Here is an 11,921-nt window from a genome sequence, read left to right on the forward strand (position 1 = left end):
TGAGCTGGGCTGTGGGTGGAGGAGAGGAAGATTGGGGACGCTCTGAAGCACAGGGCTCAGCACAGGGGAACTTCTTTTCTAGGTCTTAGGGGAATGCTGCCCTTAAGAGACAGTTTTGCACACAATCCTCTTCCCTGTTACTCCATTCAGCTTTTCAGTGCCTCTGATTGCCTTTTTCCTCTGTTTTATCTTAGCAGTGTTTCCCCCTTTCTCCATGTCCCACTTGTTCCTACTTTCTCTTCCTTACTTCTCTGTATACCCCAAGTAGCTGTGGGTTCTTCTTTATCCTTCTGGACTTGCCCAATGTGGAGTTTATAGACGATTAACCACTTTTCATAGCTTGTTCATAATGATTACTAAAATATTACTCCTCATCTCCACCTATCGTTGAGCTGCATGCTATTTTACCCTCTGACTCAGGAGCTCCACTCTTCATTATAAGGAAGAGGGGACATGTAGCAGGGTTCTGGAAGGTATGCTCTTCTTTTCATGTACTGGTTTTAAAATGATAAAAATCCCACAAAGATCTCTCCCCTCCTAGGAATGTACAGTATCATGCATTAGGCAGATGTATATTTAATTTTGTGGTATCTGTTATATTGTCTTATGTCATTATATAGTATGCATGTTTTATAAACTTTTATGCTTTTATATATTACTTGCCCAATTAATTTATAAGCTAGCAGACCTGGAAGATGAGGGAAGAGAAAGAAAAGGCCTCCTCCATAATGTTTCATGTTCTGATCAATATCTCTGTCTAAACAGCTTTCTAGCTTAGGTTCCAGGAAAGCCTGGAATAGTCTCCACGCAGTTTAGGAAGGACAGGAGAAATGTCATCATGGATGGAAAACTTTACATTTATCTTGTTCCAGTGAGTTTCACTTTGGGACATTTTGGCTAAGTGAGCCTTAATAAACATGTTGGATTAAATGAATTAAAAGTCTGAGCAACGAACCACTTGTGAGAACTTGATTGAAACAGCTTTCTTTCCTCACTATGATAATTGGAAAATTTCTGTTTCTCCATAACAAGAGAGAAAAGAATGTTCTTTCCCCAAATGTCTATGTCTTTTTCCCCCCAAATGTCTATGTCAATGTTTATTGAACCTAACAAAATTTTATATACAAAGTGACCTGGATCTGCTGCCTCAAAATGTGATCCCTTCTCACTAATACTTTTATAAGCTAGTTGATAGAGTAAAAAAGCAGCTTACTCTAAAATTAATATAAAAGTTCCCTTGCACATCAAATAAATGGTCTAACTGTTGAGACTTTAATAGTCTGTAAGGTAAATAACAATAAGTAGGATCCAGTCCCTCTGACCGGCTCCTGTGAGATGTTAAGAGGCCGTTTTGTGCACTGCCACTGTGACACCATTATGCTTACGGATTGCAATATTTCCATTATCTGACATTAATTTTTATTGATTGATTGATTGCTTTTAGAGAGAGAGGAAGGTGGAGAGAAAGAAACACCGATTTGTTGTTCCATGCATTTATGCATCCATAGGTTGATTCTTGTATGTGCCCTGACTGGAGGTCAAACCTGCAACCTTGGTGTATGAAGACTATGCTCTAATCAACTGAGCTGCTGGGCCAGGCTCCCCATTATCTAATTCTAGACAACCACAGGAGTATCCGTGGGGTCTGAGGTTAGCGTAGCTACTTGCTCGGTTAGAACAGATTTCACCTCAGCAAGCTCATCTGAGAGTGTCCCATAGCAGCCCAGGTTAAGTCCTTGTGAATCTGTGCGCAGGACACCAACAATGGATGGATTCTCCACTGCATCTTCCCAGGGCTACTCCAAGGTCACCTCCATGTGCCAGCCATCCCCCCTGCCCAGGACCCCACAGTGCATTGCTCTCTTCTCCCCCATAGGCCTCCAGCACTCCCAAATGTCTATGTCTTAACATTAAAAATCACCAAGGATTTAGGTATTATTTTTGCTAACACCAAAAGCTCTTTTTCCTAATTTAATGACTTGAGGAGAAAGGCAGAGACAATTTAAATAAGTTTATTTCCCCCCCACCCTTCCCCATCCAGGAACATTTTGGATGACCTTCCTCTACCTTCATGCTTGTTACTTTGAGTCTAACAGCCAATTAAATTTTCATGGGGAAAGACCTAAAAGAGCTTCTGGGTGAAAGAACAGAAATGCTAGGGAACATTTAATAAGTTGTCAGTGTATAAATCACCATAGGCCCGGCCTCTCAAGCTTGTTAAGCTTAGAGCAGAATCAGCAAGAATTACCAAGTTAAGGGGAGCTAGTACCCGAGTCTGAGAGGCGAGAGTATGAAATTGATAACGGCACAGTGACAGAGCAGCAGGTTGCTGGTTCCCATCCTGCCAGTATAATATGCCACTTGGCATTAGGATTATTTTGACCTGGAGGCAAATGAAAATCAACAGATTCAGAAAGACATCTTCCTAGATCTTCTGCTATCTGACTAAAAGCAGAAACTTCTGAAAATGGGAACTGCCATAAGTCTCCTCTTCCGGGAGAGGTTCATGGCCATGAGGAAGATAAAAAGTGGGCACCAGGATGGACCTGCATAAGCAATCTTTATCCTATGAGTTTTTTCTATAAAGTTACCGTCTCACAGTTTGTTGTTCCTGAAAGCTGACAACCCTTTCCCTTGTCTTGTCACTTCTCTACAAATGAATTGTTCTTTTGTTAAGATGCTAATAAGCCTAAGAATTCTAAGCATCCTTGTGGTTACTCAAGTCTTTCTACTTCCTGTACTATAGTATATATATATATACATATACTGTGCATGTTAATAAACATGTTTGTTTTTCTCTTGATCTGTCTTTTGTCAATCTGATCTCACAGGGCCCCTCCAGAGAACCTTAGAAGATAAAAGAAAAATATATATTTTTTCTCTTTTGTGCAAGCCAGTGGAGTGAGGTTGAAGGGCATGCGGGATGGAAGTGCCAGGTTGCAAGAGCTGAGGTATCATCTGGGTTGGCAAAGAATGGAGATATATCAAAACTCTCCTATTTGATAATGTTTCCAGTTATAAAAATAGTCACAGGCATGTGAAATACAACATAGCGATATAGCCAATAATATTTTAATAACTATGTATGGTGTTAGATAGGTACTAGCCTTATTACAGTGATTACCATGTAAGTTATGTAAATGTCTAATCACTATACTTGAAACTAGTATAATATTGTATATCAACTGTAATTGAAAGTAAAACATTATTAAAAGATAAAAATAAAATGTTGGGTCTTGACACATATCAAGTCTCTTTGTAGTGGACTCGACAGTGTGTTTGTTCCAGGAAAAGAGGCGTATTCCTACTAGAAATTGTGCTGCCAGGCCAGCTGAGCTGAAACCGAATGGCAGCAAAATCTCTGCAGGGCGTGTGTGAGTAAAAACCAGTTTGGATTCAGAGAAGCAGGTTAGTGTCAGCTCAGCTCCATCCGCAGTTCTCTCCTTCCTGGTTGCCCCAGCCACACGGCCTTCTTCCCGGTTCCATAGCTCCTGCCACGCTCTCGCCTCAGGGCCTTTGTGCTTAAGTTTTCTGCCTGGTTGTGTCACCTATGATCACGTGGCCCACCCACTGGCTTCCTTCTGGTCTTGACTCAACTGGCACTTTCTCAGTGAGGCCATCCCTGAACACCCCATCTAAAATTGCCATCTTCTCTCATTTTTTCCCAAGCTCTTATGATTATTTAACAGATTATAAAATGTGCTCATTAATCTTTTTCTTTCACCACTCTGCACTCCAAAACACAATATTAGCTTCATGAAAGGGAGGTTTTTGTCTGCTTTATTCACAATTCTGTCTTCCACACCTAAAAGAGTGTTGGGCATGTAGTTTGGTAGGTCCTCAATAAATACTGGTTGGAGAAATTGAAGATTGGTTTTTCTAGTTCCGTGCAGCTCCCCATTGGCCCAGCCTCCTTCCTGAACTCCCATCCACTTTGCTTCCTCTAGCTCCTGGATTCTTACCTCACTAGGCTGCCCTCCTTGACATAGGCACATGCTCCCCAGCTCTCCTCCCTCTCTTACCCCTGTCTCTCTAGTCACAACACAAGCTTCCAAAGAGTTTTCACAGCTGGTAACTACACAGAAGCATACAGGGTCAGCTAAAATAACATAGTGGTGAAACCACCCAGCTGGCATGGCTCAGTGGTTGAGCCTTGATTTATGAACTAGGAGGTCACGGTTCTATTCTCGGTCAGGGCACATGCTGGTTGCAGGCTTAATCCCCAGTGTGGGGCATGCAGGAGGCAGCCGATCAATGATTCTCTCTCATCACTGATGTTTCTATCTTTCTCTCCTTTTCCTTTTCTCTCTGAAATCAATAAAAATATATTCTTAAAAAAGAAATCACCAGTTATAGTGAATCTCACAAAATATAAATGTTACCCTTGATTCCCAGCAACATGGGACTAGGCTTGCAAGTTTTTCTGTTTTCCTCCATTTCCTTATTTGTGAAGCCTATGAGAGCTCTGTCCTTTTCATCTATTTTGAGTTTACACTTTTTTTTTTAACCTGAAGTTCTCCAAAGTCAGTTTCCCATTCTTGTCTCTTCTAAACCATCCCTGGGAAAGTCCCAGTGATTTTGTTAGGCAAGATTACGAGGTAAAAAACCCTCAGGGACTATTTCTAATGCTGGTCTCTATGTGACATTCCTCCCTCTCCACGTGCTCTGACCCAGCAGTTTGACTTCCAGGAGTCTGGTCTACAAATGAAACAACGATGGACCAGCCAAATGCACAAGGATGCTTATGGCAGTTGTATGTAGTAGGAAAAACTGAGGAGTAACCCAAATTTCCATCAGGAGGATAGATTCAACAAATAATGGTATGCTCTAGAATTCTATTGCCTGTTCAAAACCCGGAGGCAGATTTTCAAGAGATATTTAACTATCTAGTCTCAAAGATTGTACCTGAAGAGAATAGCTCTGGAAAGAGTGGGGGTGGTTTATATCTGAGAAGGGAGCTAAGGTGCTGCAGTTCACTGTGTACATCTCTCACTCATGACTTCTTTTAGATTCTTAAAGACACTTTTGCTTTCTTTTCTTTAAAAAAAAATATTTTGGTTGAATTAATCAAGTATTCTGTACCCCCTCCATTTTCTTTTCTTTGCTGGCTTGCAGGTAATTATTACTAAGTTTTTAGTCTTCTACTTCATTATATTACTTTTTTTGTTGTTGTAAAAAAACACCTATATGTATTTATTTAAATATTCATCACAAAGGCTCAAACAGAAACTTAATTTTCTATACAGAAACCAAAGAAAGGAGAGACCATCTGAGGAGAAAATAAAGACAACTCGAGGAGACAGGCTAGACAGCCAGTTAGGGCTCTTGGAGGGAGACCTGCTTTGAATAGTTTCATTGCAAGTTCTCAAAGGTTGTGTGTTTCCAGAACTTAGCAGCATGTGTGTTCAAAGGGCTATTGATGTTGGGTTCTCAGCAGGCCCTGCATGGAGAGCAGGATGGTTCTGACATAACACAGGAGTGACCACTTGTCCTCCAGGATGTCCAGGCAGAAGTGACTGGTGTCCACGTGGTGGTGGTGGGTGGGCTGTGATTGGTAGACACTGTGACCTGGGTAGGCTCTGTGACTGTAGCCACTGATGAACTCCCTGGAGAGGCCTCAGGTCTTTACTTACTGTTTTGGTTGCTCTGTGGATGGTCCTCCCATTTGAAGAGGTCCAAGTCAGGGAGACAGACATTGTCTTATTGCCACACTTCCTGCAGATCATCAGACTGGGTCCCTTCCTTTACAAGTGGCTGTTGGGTGGTGCTTCTGGGAGGCCAGCCAAGCCATGCTGGCAAGAACCCAGTCCTTGGAAAACATGACTGCAACTCTTCATTGTAATTTCTAATACAATCTGAATTTATTTTGCCCCAAATAATAGGGATTCAGAGGCAACAGAAGAAGGAAGTATAAAAAATACTTGGTTTGGCCCACATTGCAGGTTCTTAAACAGTATTTAGGAGTGTCAATATCTCTGCTCTTGCTAAAGATGTTACCAAAAAGGGACTAGGTCAAGATTACTAAGAAGGGAGTAGCAAGTTCAATGGACTTATGTGAAGAGAGCCAGGAAACCAAATTAAAGCCACTGAGATAAGACTCTGCTCAGATCACCTCTTCACGTTTTCCAGCCACACTGGGATCCCCTTATTTCAATTTCCTATTTTTCTCAGGGCCCCACAGTTAAATCCTTAACTGATTCCTCATTGTCTTCAATATGGTAGTTCTCAGGGCTCTTCGAGGTTAGGCAGTGGGTCCTGAAGTTGTGTATTGTTCAGGACACAGCTTCAGAATCTGTGGCATCAGAAAGTGTGTACCTTTCATCTGAGAGAACTATGAAATGAAATTGTACATGTCTCCTCTTACTTAGCCCTGAGGAGAAGCCAGCTACAGGCATGGGTACTTCAGTTTTCAAAGAAACCATCACCTTGGGCTAAATCACTTGGTGTATTCAGGTACTGTGCTTTTTAAATGACCTTTCTGGGTGCTGATAAGAATGGTGAAGGTTGAAGAATCATATAATTGATTAATTAGGCTGAAGAGGTCTTAAATAAGATGAAATTTGTCTCCTCACCAATTAGAGACTTTTTTTTCTGTGGTGTTTTCCTGGCATTCAATGCAAAGAAGTAAAGATTCTTAAGGTCAAGTTGTTTTATTAAAGCCAACACGGTCTGTCTTAAATGGAGAATGTAGACCCATAACCCCGAGACTTGTCTTAAACCCAAAAGTTTATAGAACATTGTATTTGTTTGGAATAATACATATTTACTAGAGGCCCTGTGCACAAAATTTGTGCACAGGGAAGGAGGGCCCTCAGCCCAGCCTGTGCCCTCTTGTTGTCTGGGTGCCTTTGGGGGATGTCCACTGATGGCTTAGGCCTGCCCTAAGCTGGCAGTTGGACATCCTTAGTGCTGCCGCTGAGGTGGGAGAGGCTCCTGCCACTGTCACTGTGCTCAGCAGCCATTTGCCCGGATTCTGGCACACTAACCACCAGGGGGCAGCTCTTGTGTTGAGCATCTGCCAACTAGTGGTCAGTGTGCATCATAGTGGCCTGTTGTTATGCCATTTGGTCAATTTGCATAGTATCCTTTTATTATATAGGATTGTAAGGAATAGTATACTTTTATGGAACATAGATGCCACATTACACATAGCTGTAAATGACCTACCTCTTTAGTTTTTTTTCCCCCTCTTTTTCTTCTTTGTTCTAATATATAACCATATTCCATGAAACCCTGGGAGGAGAGAAATCAGTGCTGCTTGCATTCACCCCTGAAGCTGCTGGTATTAGAATAAAGACGCCTCTGGCTGTTTCTGATTCAAGTCCAACTCAAAGCTTTGTTTCTTCCAAATCCTTGTGCCAGGTGCCTGGCAGGTGTTGAATTCATTCATTCCTGTTGAAGGACTGAATTGAAAATGACTAACTTTCTTTAATGAGGAACCCAGAGACCTGTAGGCGTTTTCCTCCGGTATTTTACATGAGAATGTGCCTGCCCTGCATTTGGAGTAATCTTCTCTGCTGGACACAGACTCTGAGGCAGGTGGAGAAGACCCAATTTCTTGCCTCCAAATGTATATTGGAGAAAAGACCGTGGTTCTAATTAAACTCCCAGTTCTGTGTTTAAATGAAAGCGAATTAAATGCAGGTGGTAAAAAGCTTTGACGGGTTATTACTATATAGGCCATTTTCCTTTTAAATCAGAACATTTAGCCAATCATCTTATGAAAAAGCATGCCATTGAACTAGAGGCTGCCGCCATTCTGTTCTCTGGGCTCTTGTTTGTTTCCCTGGTTGGTGACATTTGGAGTGGCCCAGAGTTGCCACCGACAGCAGGATCCTTCAGGGCAGCAGGGTATTGTCTGACATGTTTTGTCCAAGAGCTCTTCTATTCCCCGGAAGACTGACAGCAAATAGACTTCTGTCTGAATAACAAGTAGAGGCGGGTGACAGGCTGACATTCTTCAAATTTCTACAGTAACCAGTCAATCCACTGTACCTCCAGCCCTGCTCAGCCTATAGTAAAACATTTAGAAGCCTCAGCTCCTGTCCGAATGGAGCAGAAAAGCTTAATTTCGGGACTGGCAGGCAGTTTAAGAATCTCCCCAAAGAAGCACTTTTGTGAATTAAGTGTGTGTACAATGGCAGCTGATGTCTATTACTGAAATGGAAATGTGAATAAATCAATTTGTTTGTATTTAGAAAAGACTTTCTCTTTAGATTTTTAAAATGAAGCATGAGGAATAAGAAGTCCTCCCTCCCCCACCCCCCCCACCCCCCTAAGAGCTCGATGTGTTAGAATGTTAGGTTGTAAACCTAAGAGAGAGGGAATTCATTGATTTGGATGAATTAAATAAAATTTATTTGAAATTAATAAGACTTAGATTACTTGAGAGTTTATATGTATATGTATGTATAAGATGCCATCCACCTGGACAGCAGGTGAAGAGGGTGCACCACTGGTTTAGGGGAGAAGGAGCCACCGGTGATGAATGTCACCTGCTTCAGACTGGGAGCTGGGAAGACTAACCATCAGAAGAGAAGTGGCTTGCCTGTGCCTTTTATTTCCTGATGCTCGTTGTGAATGCTGGTGGAGAGATTGCAGGAAGAGAGCTCTGAGAGTCAGGCTCTTGGCAGGTTGATGAATAAATGGAGAAGCCCCAGGGAATGCCTTGCACAGGAAAGAAAGAGGAAATCACTGTTAAAGCCATCCAGCAGAACGTCTGTAGGTAATATAATTTTTTATTTTCTTTCTAGTTTTTTTGTGAAAAGGATCCATTTAAACTACAGGAGAGAGAGAGCAAAAAGTAAAAATATCTTTAAAAGTCTCATTACCCAGATGAAAGCACTGTTTGCCATTTTTACTTTAAAATTCCCACCCAAGGATATAGTTATTGATTTTAGAGAGGGAGGGAGGGAGGGAGGGAGGGAGGGAGGGAGAGAGAGAGAGAGAGAGAGAGAGAGAGAGAGAGAGAGAGATCCATTTTAAAGAGAAATATCTATTGGTTGCCTCTGGAACATGCCCCAACCAGAGATTGAATCTGCAATTTACAAATGTGCCCTGACCAGGGATTGAATCCGAAACCTTTTGGTGTAGGGATGACACCTCAACCAACTGAGCCACTCCGTCAGTGCACTGTTTGCCATTTCTAAAGATAGGAGATATCACAGCAGATCTGTATGTTGGGACTGATCCAGTAGAGAGGGAGAAATTGATGATGTAAGAGTGAGAGAGGGGCAATCTTTGCCTTTGAGCAGATGAGGCAAGAGGGGTAGTGTATACTACTGGAGGGGCTTGCTTTAGGAAGGAGACAGCCGGTGTACTAGTCCAGCACAGGGCAGGCTTCTCTCCTAGGCAGTGCCCCTCTGGCTGGTGATTCTAAAACTGGAGCTCCATCCACGGTGTGGCTCTGCAGGTGAGACAGAGAGAGTGACCAAAATCTCAAGGGGGGGTTTAGGGGCCAGGTGTGGTCATGGCTTGTATTATTTTCACAACATTTCTTCTAAGATTCACACAACTATTCATGTTCTAACCCAATGACAAGGAAAGCTGGAAAACATAGTCTCCTGTTTAAAAAAAGGAAAAAAAAGAACTAATGAGCTTCTAGTCATTTTTTTTTTTTTTTTTTTTTTTGCCTAGGAAGGAAGGCAGGACATATGTATGCAAATGATCTCTTGTTAGATGCAGTTGTGGAAACGGAAATGTGTGGATGTTCTCTTCATTTCTCAGTGAAATAGGAAGTGAGGAAGTGGGGAGGCAGGAAAATTAAAGGTTGGAGGAAAGAGGGAAATGATCAGATAAAGGTGGGTGAATAGTAGATGCTCAGGGAAGTGTAGTAGAATACCTTCCAGGGAGCTGTAGTCAAGTGCTGGGGTTGTCTGTGGGTGCTGTTGGTCAGCAGGGTCAGAAGCGGGCAGATGAGTAGGAAGCTGAAGCCCACCAGGCCCCTATACACCTGTCTTTCATTCTCTGTGACAGCCATGGCCTTTGGGAAGTATTGGCCACTGCTTCATTTCTGCCTTCTCCACATCACACAAGTTCCTCTGTTGGTTAACTCTACCAGAATCCCCAGTGGGAAAGAAATTCTAGAAAATGTAGTTTCTAGCTTTAGTCAAGGTAACAACAAAAATCAATCCAGTGTACTGGTTTTATTTTTCACCAAAGCACCTATCCATCACTATCTGAAATATTATATATGGACTGCCTTTGTTTTCTTGTTATGATAAAATTTAACTCCATGAAGATATTGGTTTGCTATTATCCTCTGCACTTAGAACAATGTCTGTCATTGAAAGTATTTGCTGAGTGAATGGGTAAGGTTTTTGGACATATTCCCAGATGTTTTTCTATGTATGTAGAACAACACAGATATAGAAGTAAAATTTTATAAAATGGGATCATACTCTACACTTATAGCTCTGGGACCTTTTCCTCCCCACTTATCTCAAAGTCATAAACTTATTTCAGTAATAATAATTCCTGGTCAATATCACATTTTGAAATTGTTATAAAAAATTTCTACATGTCTACCAGATCCTAATTAAAAATTACATTAATGTGATTAATTGGTCCCTGATTGGTAGACATTGTGTTGGACTGGCTCAAAGTTGTTAAGGCAGTCTTGATGGAACCCACAGAGTGGTCTTGACTGGATTCTTTGAAATAAAACCAATATAGTATGACTTTTTCAATATAACCTGAGTCATAAATCTATGCAAATGTAGTGTGGCATTTTCCCCAGCCATAGAGTGCTCTTCAAGCGGTTCCCGTGAGATAGAGGCCAGGGTGAGTAGGATATGGCACATATTCACCAGCAGTTTCCTGTCAAATACCAGACTAGGCAGAGACAACTTGTAGTTACTGAACAATTTGGACTATAGCCCATGAAACTTAAAATCTGGTATGCCCACACTCAAAAATTCTCAGATGCCTATGTACTGTATTCTTACAAATGTTCTCCTTTCCTCCACTAATCAAATATGAGAAGAATAGGACAATGAAAGATGGTGTTTACAGTTTTGGAACCCAATCATACACAGTCCCCTACTGGGGCTTAAGGCTGAGGTTTAAGTTGGGAAAGTGATAATATGGGGAAGCTCCATGAGGAAATATGCACAACACTCTGAATTCAGGCCTGGGACAGTGCAGAATCTCCTTGTTACTGGTGAAAATATCATGGACATGCCTCAAAATTAAGAATTTACCATCTCTGCAGTATATCTGAACCAATTAAATCAAGTATCTGGGAAGAGAGCCAAGACACTGACCTTTGAGAAGTCTGAAGAAAATGAGCATGAAATTTGCCACAAGTGGATGCATTTCTCCAATTTCCATCTGTGCTTTGAATTAAGGAGTCTGGGGCCTGTGACCATGTGAGGCAGGGAAGAGCTGTTTGAGTCAACAGTTGGGTGGTGTAAGTGGCAGCTGCGGCAGCAACCTGGGCAGAGGGTCTGCTTATGGGTCATCAGTGAGGACCTCCTGTCATCCACGGCTGGCTGAGTGTGAACCTGACTTGTGGAGAACAGATCCCCACAGGTGGTGTGCTCCTGGGCTCATGATTGTGGCCACCATTCCCCTGGATTTCGCTGGCTCAGTCCCTGCCTGTGTGCTCCTTAGCCCTGTGCTTTCTGCTGTCACAGAAGGCTGCTTGGGCCTCACTTTGCTGGCTCAGTCCCTGCCTGTGTGCTCCTTAGCCCTGTGCTTTCTGCTGTCACAGAAGGCTGCTTGGGCCTCACTTTGCAAACATTTCCAGCAAATAAAACAGTACGTGTAAAGTGCTCACTCCAGCCTTGTGAAGATCATCTTGTAATGAATTTACAGAAATATTACTGTTGTTATGTTCCTCATGTAATTGTCCTAAGGTTTCTTTTTGTTTTGTTTTCCCTAAGTGAGAAAAGTATATTATAGTAGATATATATTGTATG

The 11,921-nt window shown here is 42.0% G+C and overlaps 1 pseudogene across 1 annotated transcript; it reads right to left on the bottom strand.

The window, feature by feature from the left end:
- Nucleotides 1-1,338: 1,338 nt before the first annotated feature.
- Nucleotides 1,339-1,817, bottom strand: LOC311621792 (ragulator complex protein LAMTOR5-like; annotated as a pseudogene). Its single transcript has 2 exons — nt 1,623-1,817; nt 1,339-1,419 (listed from the first exon to the last, which is right to left on the bottom strand). The product of its transcript is annotated as a ragulator complex protein LAMTOR5-like (transcript).
- Nucleotides 1,818-11,921: the final 10,104 nt, after the last annotated feature.

The sequence above is a fragment of the Pipistrellus hanaki genome (genome assembly GCF_964339955.1).
Source record: "Pipistrellus hanaki genome assembly, chromosome: 4".
In the NCBI taxonomy this organism is placed as follows: Eukaryota; Metazoa; Chordata; class Mammalia; order Chiroptera; family Vespertilionidae; genus Pipistrellus; species Pipistrellus hanaki.